Raw genomic sequence first — 20473 nt, 5'->3', positions numbered from 1 at the left:
GGAGATGGTCTCTATTAATGGTAAATTGTCTTCAGGAAAGAATATTCTGGAGGTGGTGAAGGTGGAAAAGCCTTGAGTCATGCTAAACCATTCAAAAGAGGAGCTTAGAGCAAGAAACTGTCACACTTGTCTGAGTTCTGACGTGAAAATACATTTCAGAGCCGAGACAATTCATCTGTCAGGCTTCCTGTTGGAAGAATATTTACTCAGCTGTGGGAAGAGGGCTTCAGTGAACATCCAAGCTAATGAAAATTTGATAATACTCAATATTCGAGAAATAACCCCAAATCAAGTAGGTTCTTAGTGTCAGCATGCAGATGATAAAGAACCTTGAGGACGCATCCTGGGAGCAGAGAGCAATGGAATCCCTATCGGCAGAGTTTTCATACTTCGAGGTAGGGATCATCTCTTTGACAAGAGGAAGGATGGACATGTTGAGTTCACTCTTTTTTCAATTCATTTAAGGAAGCTGTGATAAAATATATGTAACATGAAATTTAACATTTTAGTCATTTCAAATGTATAATTGAGCAGCAATAAGTACATTTACAATGTTGTGTAACTACATATTTATAGCCTATATTTTTAATCATCTGAAACAGAAGCTCTTGACATTAAGCCAAAACTCTTCCTTCTCCCTTCCTTTAGCCCCAGGTATCTTCTATTCTGTATTGTCACTCTGAATTTGCTTATTCTAGATAACTCCTGTAAGTCGAATCACACATTATTATTATTATTTTTTTGTGTGGTCTGGTTATAGTTCACTTTTGTATTTTTAGTACTTAGGCACTAAATACCTACTGAATAAGTAAGAAATGAATGTCGGAGTTGGAGAATAGGAGTAGCATTTCTCTTCAGGATCTCACACTGAAAACAAATTTTAAACTAGCAATAATAATGATAAAGCCTTGCATTTAAGCAGTGCTTAATGTTTTGTCAGAGAGCTTTGACATTTCATCTCATTTAAAAAAATTTCTTATATGTATTTTTAGTTGTTGATGGGCTTCATTTTACTCAGTTATTTATATGCAGTGCTGAGAATTGAAACCAGTGCCTTATACATGCTGGGCAAGTACTTTACCACTGAGCCACAATCCCAGCCCTCGCACATTTCATATTATTTGATGTTTGATTGTTATTTTGGAAAAAATTGCATCTCCTTTAAAGTTGGATTTAAGTAAAACATGTGTGTCCCCTCATATTACTATCTTAATTTTTTTTATTAAGAATTGTAATGCAAAAAAAAGTACATGTATAATGGCGTAAATTGGTGTGAACATACTTTATATATAGAGATACGAAAAATTGTGCTCTATATGAGTAATAAGAATTGTAATGCATTCCACTGTTGTCATGTATTTTAAAAAATAATAAAATCAATAAAAATAGTTTAATTGTACCTCAAAACATTTTAATGTACTGCTTCTGGGACTAACCCCATGTGATGTGTGGATCAGGAAATGTGAATGAAATGCATAGTTCATCATCATTCATTGACAAGGTTAAGGTCCATCTCTCTTGAGAAGGAAATTGAAGTGATAAGATATTAAGTGCATCCTTTCAAGGTCCCACAGGATATTAGCAGCAGAGCCAGAATTAGAATTCACAGCCTCTGGGTCCCCAAGGTTCCAGTGCACTGAGCTGACCCCCAGGCACAAACTTGCCTTTCGCACATGTCTATTCCCAGTGACCTCTACTAGTGCCCACAAAGCATGAAGAAAAAGTAACCATTCTTCCATGAATTCTTCAACAAGTGCAAACAGTGCAAATTGTTTTCTTTTGGGGTCAGAGCTTTGCCACCTGCCATTTTGGACTTGCTGGAAGGCTGGAATACATCATTTGAGGGGTTATACACTTTATGTCACCCGTTACTGACTAGTCCTGACTTCTCCCTTGGAGATCGCTCATCCTCCTGTTAAGCTCCACGTGCCTCCAGGCGACTGGAGGGGACATTTTGCTCCAATTATAGGCGCGGTAGAAAGGAAAGGTTAAGCAATTAAAGGAATGCCCTCTTCATCGCCAACTTTTATTTGTCCCCGTCTCTGCAAACACAACTTTTTTTCTTTTTATGCAGTTTGTGGATTGACAGCCTCATTGTGCTTCCCCTCTGATACTGTCTCATAAAACTCAGGCAGTAATATAATTGCCTGACCAGCTTTCTAGGTTATGTGTCTTTTTCCCCTAAAGCACACGGGTAGAGAAAGCATTTAAGCTTGACACTGTGACTTTCCTGGGCTAAGTTCCGTCTTTTTATTGCAGAAAAGCTTTCAATATGCACTGTAGGGCACTTACTTTTTTCTTAATATAACTTCCATCCCACCTTTTTCATCCGCTTGCCAAAGGAGGAACATAGAGAGGTCTGCTTGGAATGATCAAACGAGACCTGGAGAGGAAAAATAGGTCAGGAATAGTAAGTAGCTCATTTATGAGGGACAATACAGTCATTCAAATTCGTAAATTTTCAAATCATTGACAGGCCTGGGGGAAAAAAATAAAGTTTTAATGGCCATTATGATATTTCAGGGATAAGACTTGGTCTTTATGAGCCACACTGATTTGGATAACAGTGGAGAGGGGAGAAAAAGGACAGAAGAGTGGGTGAAGTAGTGTAGTTGGGACAGGACAAAGTTTTTTCCAATATATAGATGTGCATTTTTAGTGTATGCCATTAGAGTGTAGGTGGTAATTTAGGAGAGTCACGTTGATTGCCTAGCTTTCTTGTCTTATTTCGGGTTCCAAAAGGCAGCTTTCCTATCTCTTCTGGAACTCACCCAGATGATCTTGCATCCATTCTACTTCCCACAAGGTCCTGATGATTCTAATTTAGAATTGTGTATTTTCTAGTGTCTATTTATCCTCCCTGCTACTATTTTGACTCTTACACTTGGTCTCTTCAGATTCCCAAACCCGTCTCACCTTCAGTCACTGGAGAAACACACACACACACACACACACACAATCACAGAGTCCTCGTCTACTTTTGTTGATTTTGACTCATTTGGTCTTGGGGCTCAAGAAAATGTACTTTAAAACACTGACTGTTCTAGTGATCTATCGTATTTGGAAATTTCTTTCTTAGATCATCATGACTGTTTGTTAATTGAGCTAAATGTGTCCCTAGCCTGATCAATCATCTTCCAAGGTTATCATACTGAAAACGATGGAATCACAGTGTAGTGCTCATACTTGGTGGAAGGCTGACATAGGTTTTAAAATCTGTTTTTCCTCTCTCCTCCCCAAGGATTAAATTCAGACTCCTTGGTTTAGCACATAAGGTTCTCTTCAGTGCACTTCCTGACTATCATTTTCAATGTTCTTTCTGCATGTTCATTTTAATCTGTCCACAGTGAAATTCTCACTGGCCCCAGTACATCAGACCAGGATGTTCAGATGGCTGAACTCTCTCCCTCTCCATCGCCATCTGGAGCAGGACTTTTCTCAGAGGGAACTCCCTGCATGAAGCCTTCCTCGACTGGACCCTGTTAGTAGCTCTGTGGTACTGAGGCATCTTCTTTATGCCACAAAGACAACATTCATTAGATTGTACAGCGATTTGTCTTCACTAGATTGCAGATTACAGGATGTTGAGGAAGATTTTATAAATCTTATTGTTTCCAAACCTAGCATAGTGTGTGGAAAACAACAGGTCTAAGAGTTGTATATAGAAAGAATGAATGAAATAGCGTCTATCCATTACAGAGTGGTAAATTACAGCCTGGATTTTGGTCCCAGATTAATTAGGTAAAGACTTTTTATTATGCTACTTATTTGCTTGCTGTCTCTGTCCAAATCACTTACTTTTCTGTGTCCCATCTTCCACAAATAGCATATTATTAGCCATCATCATTATTATTGTTGTCATCATTATTATTCTTCAATACTAGAGGAGGATAAAATGGATAACAACAGAGGCTTTGGGTGGAAATAACGAGAGACAAGATCTCCTTGGTGACCTGGGAAGGTAACATGACTGCTCTATAAAATAGTGATTTAAAACCTCATCTGTATTACAGGCATGTAGTAAGAATCAGAAATAAGTGTAGTTACTATTTATTGAGTGCTTCTCATGAGCCAGGCACTCTTCTAAGCATTTACACACATTTTCTCATTGAATACTTATAACACCTACATGAGGCAGATATCCTTACATCTCCCTTTACCAATGAAATTGAAACACTTGCCCATGGTCACAAAGCTAGCAAGTATAAGGCCAGGGCTTGGACCATACCTGTCTAGGTCCAAAATTGTACACAGAATCATTCATTCCAAATATGGTAAAAATGCATGTGAAAGAAGTTTTTTTTTGATTGAATTTTTTATTGGTTCTTTTTAGTTATACATGACAATAGAATCCATTTTGACATAATTATAAAAGCATGGAATATATCCTGTTCTAATTCAGTCGCTAGTACCTGTCCTTCCTTTCCCCTCTTTCCCCTGACTTCCTTCCCTCTACTCTACTGATGTATGAAAGAGTTTTGATCATATTGCTTTTGCTTAATGGTTGGCTTGGATATAATACATGGAAAGAGGAAGAATTTTTATTTGGGAAGTTCAAGATCAAGGTGCCAGCAGATCTGGTGTCTGGTGAGGGAAGTCTTCCTGTCTGGCAGACAGCCATCTTTTCATATCCTCACATGGTGAGAAAAGAGAGAAGCAAGCTCTCTTGTGTCTCTTATAAGGGCACCAAGTCTATTCACAAGAACTTCACCTTCATGACCTAATTACTTCTCAAAGGTCCCACCTCCAAAACACCATCATATTGGGTGTTACAATTTCAGGGGGATGAGAACATTTAGTCTATAATATTTGTCCTTTGGGAGAAGAAGGAAAAAATGAGAGTATTAGAGGTAAGTGCTTTGTGGATGCCCAAAGTGGAGTGCCATCACAGTGGGGAAATAGATGCCATGTAAAGAAATAGAGTGAATTTTTTGGGGGGAGTACTGGGGATTGAATTCAGAATCATCTTACCACTTAGCTACATCCCCAGCCCTTTATTTTTTATTTTTTTTAATTTTGAAACTGTTCTCACTAAGTTGCCATGGGCCTTGCTAAGTTGCTGAGGCTGGCCTTGAACTTGCAATCCTTCTGCCTTGGCTTCCAAGTTACTGGGAATACAGGCCTATGCCACTGCCTGGCATTAGAGTGAAATCTTATTCCCACTTATTTATTTATTTTTTTCCCATTTGGCCAGTGCTGGTCCTGTCCTATTCCTTTTGCTTAGAAACTAGGTATGAGAGAAGCTTTTACTCATGATGACTTATCTTAGGGAGCAAGATGGAGGGGCACTTATTAACCTTCTCCTGGAAAGTTTAAAGTAAAGAGGAACAAGGAAGGAACAGAATCATTGTCTTAGAACATGGGCATCTCATGAGGGGTTGCTCTTCAGGTTTGGGAAGGATGCCCCTCTCTGTAGCTGGCAGTGGCTGACTATCCTTTTAATATTCAGACTTCTTTTCCTTTTTTATTTTTTATACCAGGGATTGAATCCTGGGGCTCTTAACCACTGAGCCACATCCCCAACCCTTTTTAATATTTTATTTAGAGACAGGGTCTCGCTGAGTTGCTGAGTCTGGCTTTGAACTTGTGATCCTCCTGCCTCAGCCTCCAGAGATGCTGGGATTACAGTCATGTACCACTGCGCCAGGCTCTTCAGACTTCTTTCTTGATCTCACCTGAGAACTTCTCCCTTCCTCCTTCCTATTCCTTCTTCATCCATTGATGCTGATAGCCAAGAGTTTAAGGGGACAAATGCCATTTGTGCTTTCTTTTCTTAGGAACAGTGTCTGAGCCACTAAGACCAGCTTTTAGGGTAGGTATGTATGACACCAAACCCAGCTGGCAGGTCAGCACATTACCTGGGCTAGAAAAACCAAGTGGTTGATGGACAATATTTTAGCCTCTTATAATATTGCTTTGGTACTGTGTAGTAGAACAGTGATCCACGTTTGAGAAAATAATCAATGTGAGATGATCTCTGGAAATATGTAATGGAGAAAAATGAAAAACATAGTGTAATTGCATTCCAGACTGGAGGTCAGGGGCCAGGACTTGTGTTCAGGATCTGCCTCTGATAAGCTGTGTGTCCCAGGGTAAGGGGAACATCTCTCTGCATCCCAACCAGGAAATGAGATGATTGGTAGTTATCCCATTTTATAGTTTCATTTGTAATATTTAGGTCAGATGATTCATTAGTAGTTGCTTTAAAAATTCTCAGACTTTTCAGGATATATTGAGTTTTTTTTTTTTTTTAATCCCTCATTACTTATGCATTGGCACAGAATCCCAGAAAGGTGTTATTAGAGGACACACTATCAGAGATGCAGAGTGTCCAGGCCTCCTTCTTTTTAAAGGAGGCCCAGGAGAGGAGAGGCCTTCTCTTTTCAGTTGTTCGGGGTCTGCAGCCCCTCCTGTGTCCCTGGTGTTGCTGGAAAATCCTGGCTTCCAGGTTGGTCTTCTTCCCCTTCCTCACCCCAGACCCGTTAGAACCTCTCACCCCTCTCTTCAGAGGCTGATCTCTGTGTTCTCAGCACATTTCTCTTCCTCTGCTTTGGGAAACTTAGTTTATTGGTTTCCTCTTGCTCTTCTGAGTTATTAACCTATCTTTCTCCATTGATTCCTTCCTGTTAGTGTTTCAGTATGATATTTTAAAGAAGTGGGAGTCTAATTAAAAAATGCTTGCCTTGCAATGAACACCCAAACTGCTGCCCTTGGGTTTCCACGTGGGGTTCACTGTTTTAAGAAGCCTCTGCTTGATCTCAGGCCTAGGTGATGTGCCACTCCTATGTGCTTCTTTGTCATTTTGTATTTCTGTTCTTGTGGAAGAAGGTGCCATATAACAGTCTAATTTTGTGTTGCCTGCCTTCCCTGCTGGGCTGGGAGCTCCAGGAACACAGGGATCTCGTCTGCTTCCTTATTCTTTGTTGTATTCCCAGAATCAAAAGTGCCCAACACATAGAAGGATCTATAAAAGATTTGTGAATGAATTAACACATGGAAAAGGGAAAGGGGAAGAGATATAGCCTTGCTATAATTATTCTCAACTGTTACTCTCTGGTACTCCATTAGCTTAGCTCTTCTTCCCCAGGAATTGTATTTGCTATGTTTGTCTCCTTGCTTTGTTTGGGAGAATATCATTAAGTGACATCAGATAGGAGAGGAAGGTACCATTAACTTTTTTTTTTCCAGAAGGGGACTATCCATTCTAGATTGGAACCATATCCTTTTTATAAAAATTAGTCATGGCAAACATCCAAAGGCCAACAGATTGAGATCAAGTAAGAGTTCAGAAGTCTAGTGCCTATTCAAAACTTTTTGAAGTAGATGTCTGACCTGTTTCACAGGTGATTGTCTCTACTAAGAAAATCTGATGTTTCTCATTTTTGGTTCACTTGAGAATATTGATAGTGGCTGTTTACCTGATGCACTTTATGTTCCTTAGTAGAGCTACCTAGAGAACACCATATGGAAGGTGAGGGGTTTCCAGTGTGCAAATCATGAGAGGTTTTATTTCTGGCTCTGACTTAATTTGCACTTGTCATCCGATAAGGAATATTGAGAGAGAAAACAAATCCTTATTATGGCAATAAGGATAAAACAAGGATCTAAGTAATGGAGCTAACTTTCATTGAATACTTAGAGTGTCAGGCACTCTCCAAAGCCCTTTTAGTGCATTAACTATTTTGATCATTTAATTGAACCACATTTTAAGGTAGAGATTATTATACCAATTTTATATATTAGGAGTTGAGTCAGAAGTGAAGTGATGTTCTCCATGTCACATAGGTAGTAAGTGGCACAGCTCAGACTCATGTTTGTAATCACTACATTCTACCTGCTTTCAGTACAGACAGCGGTTGAAGGCAGAGATTATAAACTTATTATGTAAAATCTACCCATACTGTCTAAATACTTTGTGAATCACATATAGATTTTTTTTTAACTTGGTCCTAGAGTTAAACTCTAAGAACAATAGTGAATTTAAGTGATAAATGTCAAGTGGAGTTGTCTAGTAAGGTATGTTTCATTAAATCTTAATTTTTCCAGAAGCGATAAATTTAAAGTATTTAAATTTACAGTATTTGCTGTATCACTATATTCTAGACAACTGATCATCACCTTTGGGCAGTTTATTTTTACAACTGTTTTATTTTGACAAGCCAGGAACAATGGTGCATGCCTGTGACCTCAGTGAATTTGAGGCCAGCCTCAGCGGTATAGCAAAGCTCCGTCTCAACAATAAGGAAAATCAAAAGGGCTGGGGATGTAGATCAGTGATAAAGTATCCCTGGGTTTAATCTCCTGTCCCCCCAAAATGACAAAACAAAACAAAACAAAAAAATCTCAACCAACCAAATTTTAAAAAAATTTTATATTTTGAAATAGTTATAGATCCACAGGAAGTTACACAGAAATATGTGAGGAGATGGTGTGTACATTTCTCCCAATATCTCCCAGTGTTCCTATCTTCTGTAATTAAAGAGCAATATCAAAACTAGAAATTGACATTGGTACAATTCCCAAAGTTTTTTCCAATTTCACCAGTTATACATGCTCTTATTTGTGTGTGTAACGCAATCTGTGTTATCACAACTACAGTTTCACGTAAACACCACCATGATCATGATTCTTAACTGTACCATCACCAAAAGGGTCCCTTCTGCTATCCCTTAGACCACTGTACAGCCAACCCCTCTTCCTAATTCTTGGCAGCCACTACTCTCTTCTCTATTTTATAATTATGTTATCTCACAGATGTTGTAAGTATGGAATCATGCAGCATATAATATCTGAGAATTGGCTTTTGTCCTTTAGTTCAGTTCTCTGGAAATTCATCCAAGTTTTTTGTGTACTTTATAATCTGTTCTTTTTATTGCTGAGTAGTATATTCTATAGTGTATATGTACTTCAGCTTGTTTTACCATTTACCTGTTGAAGTATTTATGGGTGTTTTCCAGTTTTGGGCTATTATGGATAAAGCCTCTATGAACATTTGGGGGAATATAAGACTTTTTTTTTTTTTTAAGATCTCTGGGATAAATGCCAGAGATCTGCAATTGCTGGGTCATATGGTAATTGCATGCATGCATAGGTTTAAATTTTTTTTCCTCCATAGGCATTATTTTGAAGTAGAAACTTGGTCTTATAAATTGGCAAAAGACAGTTGTGAGGATTAAAATAAGAAAGGGGTAGTTAGGAATCTCAGTTGTTGACACCCCCATCCGACTTCCATCTTCCTCTACAGGGTCAACTTGAAAACCAAGGCCACAAGATGTGTAATACATGTCACTATAATTATGAGATTCAGATCAAGAAAATACTAATTATTATTGAAATTCTTGAGCAGGATTAGATTACTTTTCATGAAACACTGCTGGACCTCATGATTGTGATATATCCTGGAATTATTACTCTGAATAATTATCACTGGCTTCATAAACAGAAAAGTGTAAAATATTTGAAAGAATCTCTACTGACACTGCTGGTGATCACTGTGCAACCTAGATGCCACCTGTAGCAATCTCACCCCTTACAAGTAAAAGTGGATTGCAACTCCAGTCAGTTCCAGAGTCTGTGACAGTTCCAAAGTCTCCCCTGAGTTTTGCTAATTTATTAAACTCTAGTGATATCCATCTTACAACAAAAAATATGCTTTAGCCCTCCTAATTTTGTTAAGAAAATTACTCAAAATTTGCAAACAAGACAAAGAGTGAGTGACATGTGCTTTCAGTGTCCTGATGGAGGATTGTTCACAGGTGCTCTCAGTGATCCATTCAATCCAGGGCAGAGGTCGGCAAACTTCCTTAAAGGGCCACATAGTAAATATTGTAGACTCACAGGCATATAATCTCTGTCACAGCAACCCAACGGTGCTGTGGGAGCTTAGAAGCAACCACAGGAAATATTTAAACAAACGGGCATGGCTATATTCCATTTAAACTTTGTTTACGAAACTGAGTGGCTAGCCTGAAGGTCACAGTTTGCCAATCCCTCAAAAAGGGAATGGACATTTTTTGACATAGTGTTTGCTATGATTAAGAGGCTAGACTGTGAAATTTATGTTAGCTTCTAAATCTTTTTTTTTCCTGGTAGAAATGCAAATGATTTCTATCTTAAGGTTATGCTTTTATTGATCCTACAGGATTTTAACTGTTTTTGTTTTAAACCTCACAATCTTACTCTAACATTCTCTTTTCATATGGCTGTAGGTACCCAGTTCTTTTTAATGCTCCTGTATCTAGATTTTCATCCTGCTAGTTCTCTCAGTAATTAGTCATGTGAAGATTTGAGAAAAAAAATTGAAAATAAAACTTTCACATCCTAAACATACAGTTCACCCTATTTCAGTGGTCCTCACCCACCATAAGATATCATTCAAGAGAAACCTAAGTTTTACCAGAATTTTGTCAACATTTAGATGCTACCAGCACATGGCTTCTTCTGTTTTTTCCTCCTTCCTTCTTCCTGCCCTCCCTCCTTCCCTTCATCCTTCCCTCCCCCTTCCTTCCTTCCTTCCTTCCTTCCTTCCTTCCTTCCTTCCTTCCTTCCTTCCTTCTTTCCTTCCTCCTTCCTGGGACACTGGCTGTATCTCTTTACTCCCAGATACACATTCTCTCTTATTCTCCTTAGAACCCAGTTGAACAAGGGCTGTCAAACCCATGTGATCTTTCCTCTTTATGGAGCTGTGAGGTGATGCTATTTTCTCCCTCCTCCTACATAAGGAAATTGCTTTTTGAAATCAACTCTTGATTAGTTTTTTTTTTATTTGTCTCTTTACTAATAAATGTGTTTCAATGTGCAAATATTTGGGAGCAGAACGCATCTTGATCTTAGAATTCCATTATTCCAGCAGAGGTTGAAGCAGCTTTTTTCTAAATTATATTTTTTTGAGTAACATTTGTGGTTACTGTGTTAAACAGTGACTCATTCAACCTCTTTTCCTTTTCAATCACCTTGTCTATATGATTTACATTAATTATTAATTAATGCAATTATATTAATGATTATGTATTATTTTTACATTAAGTATTCTTCACCATTTCTGGAACTCTTTCTTACACATAGGTGAGTTATCAGAAGCATTCAAACCCTAAGTGAGGATATTTCTTCAGATACAATGCTAGATACTTTTTTTTTCAAAGATAATTCTTTAAAAAATATTATTCCAGGAACAAGCAATTTCTGAAATGGTATTTTTTTGCTCTAACAAGTTTGAAAGACTTTGGTTGTGCCTGTTTGCATGGATACCAATGGTCTACTGAAAACTCTAATGTAGTAATGTTCTATATTAAGGAAAAGATTCATATGAACAAGGTCTTAGTCCATGGATTTATGGAGTTCAATAGTTTCTTGGGTACCTGCTGTGTGCTAAGCATAGCATTAGGGATTGGAGTCAAAGCTAAATCAAGGAGATGATGTTGGCAACTGGAAGATGTTTACTGAACGTTTCTGGCCTTGATTTGCTTCATGAGAATACTCCATTTGGATATTTTTTAATGTTGGAATAGCCTTGTCCTCTTCAGTTAAATCTGTGTTTCTCAGACATTCATTCTAGTGCTTTTGGTGGTAGGAGGGAGGTTAGGAAAGATGAAGGAGAAGATGTGATCCAGGTATCAACTGATGTCACCTGTGTATGAGATTGAAATAAAAAACAGATTTCCCAACATTCTGCACTTAGTCACAATTTCTGTAAGTTTACATTTCCACACTCACTTTTCATTCTATGTTCTTGTTCTCCCCAAACTCTCCATTCATAAACATTATAACTGTACAGCTTTTTAATTTTTTATACCAATTTCAGATATGGAACTTGGCCCCCTTTCCTACGTTTCTTTCCAAATAATTCTCACAGGGGATTTTTGTTTATAGCAAAATTTAGTGAAGGTTTTAGAGTGATTGAGGGGGTCTTATAGTTCAGAGGCATAAACAGTGGAACAGTAAATTTAAGTATCCTGTTCTTCAAAGTCCTTTGGCTTTCCTGGTTGATCAGCTTCTTCTCCAGGCTGCTGTGGCCTGCCAGTTTGCCCAGGCTTCTCTTTCTCCTTTCTCTACGTTCCTTTCTCTCTTCTATAACCTCCAGCAGAGAAGATTATTTCACTTTTCCAGCTAATTCTTAATCTCATGTTTTTTTCCCATAGGCTTTTAAAGCATTTCCTATGTAAAGACAAGATTTCTTCCTAAGAAGCTTTCATTAAAATATCAATCTTTTCTCCTTGCTTTATGTAAATCTTAATGAACTATAATACTTACTTCTCTTCCTCTTCCTCCTCCTCCTCCTCCTCCTCCTCCTCCTCCTCCACCACCACCACCACCACCACCACCACCACCACCACCACTTTCTCCTCCTCCTCCTCCACTGGAGATTGAACCCAGGGGTGCTCTATCACTGACCTACATCCCTAGCCTATTTTTTATTATTTGAGACAGGTTCTCACTAAATTGGCCTTGAGCTTGTGATCCTCCTGCCTCAACCTCCCGAGATGCTGGGATTACAGGAGTGTACTACTGTGCCTATCTCTCTCCCTCTCTCTCTCCTTTTCCTTGTTGTACCTCCATTTCCTTTTCTGGCATTTCCAAGACTGAAACCTCTAGCACATAGAATGCCCACTGCAAGCCAATAAAGCATTGTGAAAACCATGGTGAAGCTGGGTGCAATGGCTCATGCCTGTAAACCCAGCAACTTGAGAGGCTGAGGCAGGAGGATCACAAGTTTGAGGACAGCTTGGACAACTTAGTGAGAACTTGTGTCAAAAAGGGCTGTGGATGAAGCTCGGTGGTGGTAAAGAACCCCAGTACCACCAATCCTAACTCTCTCCCCAGCAAAATAACCAAGTGGAGTATATAAGTATTTTTAGTACCTAAATTGGGAAAATAAAACAATACTCTGCCTGAATTTTGGTCTAGTTTTTCATGTACATCATTGACAAATAAAACTATAATTTCAGTCCAAAAAGTTGGTCAAAGAAGAATGATTATTTGAATGTATGTGTGTTATTATGTATCTGAACAAAATGTATAGCTACACCAATTACCTGTTCATTTACCCTTAAAAGAAGAACAACTCAAATTCCTGCCATCCTAAATGAAACACTGGTTCCTTGCTTTTAGGAATAAGCATACGATGAGATGAATAGATTTTCACTAAGTAAGTATTATTTTGTACTATGTAAGCAATGATTTTTAAAAGTAAAGGAAAATTGTGTTATATAATCATCAAAGAGTTGATTTGTAGGAGCCTGAAGTTTTAACACATGCAAGAATGTTTGTTATAAGAGTGATGCCAAAATTTTACCTATTAGATTTTTGTTTTTTGTTTTTAGTGCTGGAGATTGAACTGAGGGTGACTTTACCATTCAGTTGTACCCTCAAATCCCCCTACCCCCTTTTAAAATTTTGAGACAAGTTCTCACTCTGGGGCTGACTTTGAACTTAAAATCTCTTGTTTCAGCCTCCCAAACTGCTGGGATGGCAGGCTTGTGCTACCATACCTGCCCTATTAGATTTTAATTTAATAAGCATTCCCTCCTGTTCTTACATGAAAAATTGAAAAATCAGGTAGTGATCAAATCTTTAGAATTCTTTGTAGGGTGATTTTTTTTTTTTTTGGAAGACATTCTCAGTTTTGTCTGTTTGAAATGTCTTTTTTTTAACTTCATTTTTGAAGGACATTTTTTGTGTTGTGTAGAATTCTAGAGTGAACATCATTTCCTTTCGCATTCAGTTATTTTTAATATTTCTTTTGAGACAGGGTCTTGCTAAGTTTCCAAGTCTGACCTTGAACTTGCCATCCTCCTGCCTCAGCCTCCTGAGTCACAGGGATTCCAGGTGTTGCACCACCATGACATTCTCACTCTTCCAATTTTTATTGTAATTGTTCACTGAAATTCTTTATAGTTTTGTCATTCAAATGTGCTTCTGTATTCCAAATTTGTTATGATTTTAAAATTCTTTTCACTTATAAGTTGTTCTTTCATTCTTCTTTTTATCTTAAAGTTGATGCATTTAAGAGTATTTGAGTGCTATGACCTGCAGAGTTTCCTACTGTCTAGATCCTACTGATTGATGCTCACAGGCAGTTCAGTTTTCCTCTGGTCTCTGTATTTTCTGTAAATGGTAATCTGGACACAGAGTCTTCATAATACTTACGATTAATCCCTTTGGCAATATTATAAGTTGGTGTGATTTTCTTTATTAGGCAGCATGTAATTAAAGTCAGGTGTCTTTTCTTTTATGGTATTAGAATCCACTGGTGCTCAATTCTACCAATTTTTATATTAACTTTTCTCTAGTTATTTTGTTTTTCTGAAGCTCCTTATCCAGTAGATTTTTTAGGAAGGATTTATGGGTGTACTCTTCTCTTTGCTCATGATATAACATTTTGTCCGTGCCTTTTTTTCTTGAAAATCATCTTTGTTGCAGTTACTTTACATTTTCTTTCCTTGAGTATTGTGATGGTTAATTTTATATGTCATGGTGCCTAGACATGTGGTCAAACATTGTTTTTCTTGTTTTTGTGAGGGTCTTTTGGATGAGATTAGTATTTGAATTGATGTTTTGAGTAAAGCAGATTATATTCTATAATGTGCAGTGGACCTAACTTAATCAGTTGAAGTCTTAAATGGTACAAAGGACTGATCTCCCCTGAGCAAAAGGGACATTTGCAGATGTCCTTTGGACTTAACCTACATTTGCTCTTCCCTTGTCTCCAGCCTGCTGATCTACCCTTGCAGATTTTGGATTTATAAGCCTCCATAATAATGTGAAATTGATCCTTAAAGTATCTTAACTATGTTATTCTACTGTGTTTTAGAATCAAATTTGATGTTGAAATGTTTGATAAAAATCTTATTTTCTTCCTTTATAAGTCATTTGCTCCTTTAAAGAGTTCCAAAGGACTGACTTACTTCCCCTCCCCGCCCCCTCTTTTTTAAAGTTCAAGGCTCAAATTATGGAACCAGCCTAGGTGTCTGTCAGTGGATGAATTGATCAAGAAAATGTGGTATATATACACAATGTAGTTTTCTTTAGCTATAAAGAAAAATGAAATTATGTTGTTTGCAGGAAAACAGATGGAACTTGAGAATATTGTTAAGTGAAATGAACCAAACTCAGAAAGTCAAGAGTCATATGTGGGAGGCTAGAAAGGGAAAAGAAAAGAAAGGTAGTGGTAGGGGGAATCTCTTGAAAATGAAAGGGTTATCAGTAAAGGAAAGGGATCAGGAGGAGGGAGAAAATGGAAGGGGGGAAGTACTGGGGAATAATAATGGCCAAAATATATTGTTATATTGTGCGCATGTTATAAGTAATGAATCCTACCCTTATGTACAACTACAATGCACCAATAAGAAAATGTGAAAAAAAATGGAGTCCAGGTGTTAGATCCTGTATATGTTAGATTTATATCTAAGTTTTAATTTTTTGAAGTTATTACAAATAGTGTTGATTTTTAATTTTATTTTCTAATTGTAAATTGCTAATGCATAGAAATATGATCAAATTTTATTTATTGACCTTAGTGCTATGACCTTATAGTCATAAACTGTTTAATTGTAGGAATTAAGCAAAATATTTAGTATATTCTTTGGAATTTTCTATACAGATAATCACAGTGTTGTGAATAGGGACAGCTTTTTTTTTTTTTCCCTTTTTAACCTGTATGAATTTTGTTTCTTTTTCTTGCCTTATTGCACCAGCTAGAATTTCCAGTGTAATGCTAAATAGGACTAATAAGATTAAACTTCCATGCTTGCTTTGTTCTCAGTCTCATGGGAAAGCTCACCATTAAGTACAATATCAGATAAATGTTTGTGGTAGATGCCCCTTTTCAGAGTGAGACTGCTCTTTTTTATATTTTAGTTTTCTGAGAATTTTTATTATAAATAGATACTTAGTTGAGTGATTTTTATGCATAATTGTTATGTTCATATAGTTCTTTTCTTTAGATTGTTAATATGGTGAATTACATTGATTAATATTTAAATATTAAATATAAATGTTTGATATGTCAATAGTGAATATAGATGTTCATATTGAATCATCAATACTCCTTCATTCCTGTGATAAACCCTAAATGGTTTGGGGATATTACTATTATTATTATTATTTTACCTTAGAGTCTTTATTCTTGATGATTTTGTAATATGTTTATCCTAATGTGGTCAAGCAAATTTTCATTTGGCTATGAGAACTCTTCCAAACTTAAGAAATTATGATGATAAAGTTATACTACCTGTTGGAAAGAATGTCCATGAGATAACATGACTTTTACAATTGTCAGGTTTCAATTAGAATAATCTAGAAAATAGGGCTAAAACATTCAGTAGTCACATCATTCCAGAATTAATTATTGCCAGACTATTAAAATGAGGGGGGAAATGAGGAGATTTAACAATAATAGAGTGCTTGCATAGCGTGTGTGAGGCCCTGGATTCAATCCCTAGTACCATACAAAAAAGGAGGTGGGGTGGGAAAAGGAACACATAAGCACAGTGCTGATAAACAGGTGTTTAATGATACATTGTTCTTCACAGGGATGACTACAGAGATTTTTTAGAACTAATTTAGGAATTTATAACCATGCATCACAGATGAAATAAATTAGTTTCTTACCACAACTACCTTGTAAACACTGCAACCTTTCTTCTCTCCAAAATGACCCTAACATCACATGACAGCAGTTAATGGGGGAACCAGAAAACTAGATTTATGAACAAAACTATAAACAAAAGGAAACATAGTAATTCAGTGGTTTGGTGAAAGCAGGGGATGCACTGCCTTCACTGTCCTGCTTTGCTCTTCTTACTATTGCTCTTTTTGTCTCTCCTTCAGCCCCTCCATGTTAGCTCTCAATAGGTTTAAATAAGCCATCTGAAACGTATTCACTTCTTTGGAGCTCACCACTGTGCTGATCTTCTTTTTTCCATCCATTGCTCTCAACAGACACGTGTTGTCTGAAGGCTCGACACCCTCCATGGAACCCTTCCTCGGTGCGGGTTTAGTTCGACCATCATACTTCTTCAAGGTGATGTCCGTGCTGCCCACAACCGACTCTTCTGGAAGAGCCTGGTCAGCTCCATCAGGAACTGCTCGCTCTCCAGGAGCACCATCGCAGTGCTGCTGAACCCTCCTGGTCAACATAAGCCCCCTGGTTTATTAGTCTTCTAATATATTGTAGGGGTTCCATTTACTAACATATTTTTGTATCTATATTCATGAGGGATCTTATTCTATAGTTTTTATGCTCTCTTTTTCTAGTTTTGAAATTATGAGATTTTATTAACTTTTATTTTCTTAAAAATAGAGCATAAGCAATCATGCCAGTTACTTATTAAAAAATCTACAATTGATTTTCCATTGTCCAGTAGAGTAAGTCTGTCATATTGATAGTAATCTACCTTGTCTCAAGTTTTTAAATGTATATTTACCTTACTTGGTAAATTTCCCTGTTCATCTCTCTTGCTGTGCACCTTCTTTTACCTGAATTTCCAGACCCGTCATACTCCTGATAACCTGATTGCGGTTTCCCAAGCAGTTATAAAATTCTAGTTTCTTCACTAGCCATTTTCCTGCTACGAGGAATATCCTATTATAAGTCCATTTGTTTTTATACCTTCTAATTTTTCTGAACTCAGTCCTTGTCATCTCTTCATGATGTTCTTAAACTCCATGTATTGTGATTATTTTTCTCTCATGCCTCTATTCTTCTCTATACCAATGCCTTTTGGAGCACTTATACATTTATAACTGCCACCCCAATCCCCACCCCCCAGCCCCCACCCCTCTCTATTGGTTAGTGAATACTTTAAGGGAAGATATTTGGTTTTAATTTCTAAGTACTTAACAAAAGCTGGTACACAAGTGGTGCACATTATATATTTGCTAATTAAATGAATGAATAAATGTCTTATAGACTCCAGTGTTGTCTGAGTTTACTGAAAGCTTTACATTGTTTGCTTACCATGAAGGTTTTATTTTAATATTTATTTTTTAATTGTAGTTGGATACAATACCTTTATTTATTTATTTTTACGTGATGCTGAGGATCAAACCAGGGTCTTGCACATGCTAGGTGAGCACTCTACCACTGAGCCACAACCCCAGCCCTACCATGGTGTTTTGCAAATAATTTTTTTTGTTGCTAACAATTAAGTCTTTGATGATTCAGATATTACTACCTGAATAGTTTCAATGTATAATTTTAAATATAGGTTTTAATAAAGAATTATGATTACAAGTTGGTAGAGTAAGTGTGATTTCTGAGGATCTTATAACTCTGGTTTCTAATTAAGACTTCTTTCCCCTTCTTATTGGTACATTATAAATTATTCATAACAGTGGGATCTGTTGTTATATGTTAATACATGCATACACACATAACAAAATATAATTTGGTCTATTTAATTCTCCAATACCTCCCCTTTTTTTCTCCCTCTTTCCTCCCCCAACTCTCTTCCTCTATACTACTCTTCTCTCTTCTATATTCATGAGGCCCTTCCCCACTCCACCTTCTCTATCTTCCACATATGAGAACTAATATATGACTCTTAACTTTCTGAGTTTGCCTTATTTTACTTAGCATGATATTCTCCAGTTCTGTTTACCAGAAAATGATATAATTTCATTCTTCTTCATGACTGAATAAAACTCCATTGTGTGTCTATACCACATTTCTTTATCCATTCATTTGCTCATGAACACCTAAACTGATTCCATAATTTGGCTATTGTGAATTGTGCTTCCATAAACATGTGCTATACTATGATTACTTTAATTTTTTAGGATAAATACTGAGGAGTGGTATAGCTAGTTGGGTTATATGGTAGTTTCATAGTCTTTTGAGGAAACTCTATACTAATTTCCATTGTGATTGATTGAACTAATTTAGAATCCCACTAACAGTGTAAAATTATCCCCCTCCACATCCTCTCTAGCATTGTTATTTGTATTCTCCATGACTGCCATTGTAACTGGAGTGAGATGAAATCTCAGTGAAGTTTTGATTTGCATTTCCCCACTGGCTAAAGATGTTGAATAGCTTCTCATGTATTTGTTGATCATTTCATTTCTTACATTGAGCAGTGTCTTTTTAATTCATTTGCCCATTTATTAACTGGGTTGCTTGGTTTTCTTAGTGGTAAGTTTTTTCTCTTCATTTATTTTTTATATATTCTAGATATTAATCCTCTGTCAGAAGAGTATTTAATTAAGATTTATGAAGCTTAATGGGTTTAAGATATAATAATGAGTATCATTGAGTTATTTTGAATACTGCCCAAAACACATGAGATATCATATGTCAACCCTGATGAGGTTGTTCAGGTCAACCAAAGTATTGAATTCTTTGATTTTGAACATAATTTTTTTTTTATGTGGTAAATCAGAAATTCAGAATAACAGTTATAATCATTTTACAAATAACTAATATTTAATGATTACAACTTGGAACAGAAAATCTTTCAAATTGTGATGCACATGATGGTGAGAGGGAAGAGAATGGTTCCCTGAGTTTATCTAAAAAACAGGTTGAGGATGAATTAAAAAAAAATCGTCTGTGGGCTGGTAACTTATTTGCAAGTATGCTTTAAGCACTGTCTCATCTCATCATCCTCTATCCTCTAAAGGGTGGCAATGACCTTGGCATTGATCTAAGTGTTACAGTAGATCCAACCCTAGAAAGACAGATTCTTATTCCAAACATTCAGGAGCTCCAGTCAAGTGGAGCCACTCTTGCAAGATCATAAAACACTTTAGAAAATTGAAAAAGAAAAGTCCTATACTTCCCAAGAGGTGCTTTAAAATATCTTCTTTTTCCATCTTTGATGGCTGTGGCTGTCCAAAATGTCTTGTGGCCAAAGACTTTAGCTTTGGCTGCAAGCAGCTTCAGTCCTGGGTCCATCCCAGATGACTCCACCCTCTGGAACTCTTCAGCTATCCCCAATCCAGTCTGAGAGGAGCCCCTTCCCTACCCATAACTAAGAAAAAGTCTATACTTAGCTGGCAGAACACTGGGCATGTATGAATATGACCCCCACCCTTTTTAAATCTATATAAGTACCCTTCTCCTTCTTTTTAGTAGAACAGCCTATGTACTGCTTTCCTTTTTTCTTAATAAAACCTGTTTTGTATAATTTTATTTCACCTATTCATGATGTCTGTCTCTAATACAGCAGGCTGAGCTGAGGACATTAAGAGCTGGTAAAACTGAGGCTGGTGGGCACTGAAAGCAGCCAGAAGCCAGCAGCCAGGGGTGGTAATACTGTGGCTAGCCCCCACAGAACAGTGGAAAGCAAAGGTGAGCAATGGAGAGTCACCATGAGCTGCTAGCTCCATGTGCTGGAAGAGTTCCAGAGAGCTCTTGGTAGCTACTGGCTCCCGCTGCATGGAAAACAGCAAACAGGGCCATTAACACCAAGAACTCAAGGCTGCTAATACTCAAAGGTCAGAGCTGCTAATACTAAGGGAGCTGCTCTGGCCT

General features: G+C 37.2%; 1 pseudogene; it reads right to left on the bottom strand.

Moving 5' to 3' along the window:
- Positions 1-16775: 16775 nt before the first annotated feature.
- On the bottom strand, positions 16776-17105 carry LOC124101565 (signal recognition particle 14 kDa protein-like; annotated as a pseudogene).
- Positions 17106-20473: the final 3368 nt, after the last annotated feature.

The sequence above is a fragment of the Marmota monax genome, unplaced genomic scaffold (genome assembly GCF_021218885.2).
Source record: "Marmota monax isolate L192 unplaced genomic scaffold, Marmota_monax_Labrador192_F-V1.1 WCK01_AAM20220418_F8-fsc00128, whole genome shotgun sequence".
NCBI lineage: Eukaryota > Metazoa > Chordata > Mammalia > Rodentia > Sciuridae > Marmota > Marmota monax.
Note: the sequence above shows the minus strand (reverse complement) of the source record. Positions and strands in the feature narration are given on the sequence as shown.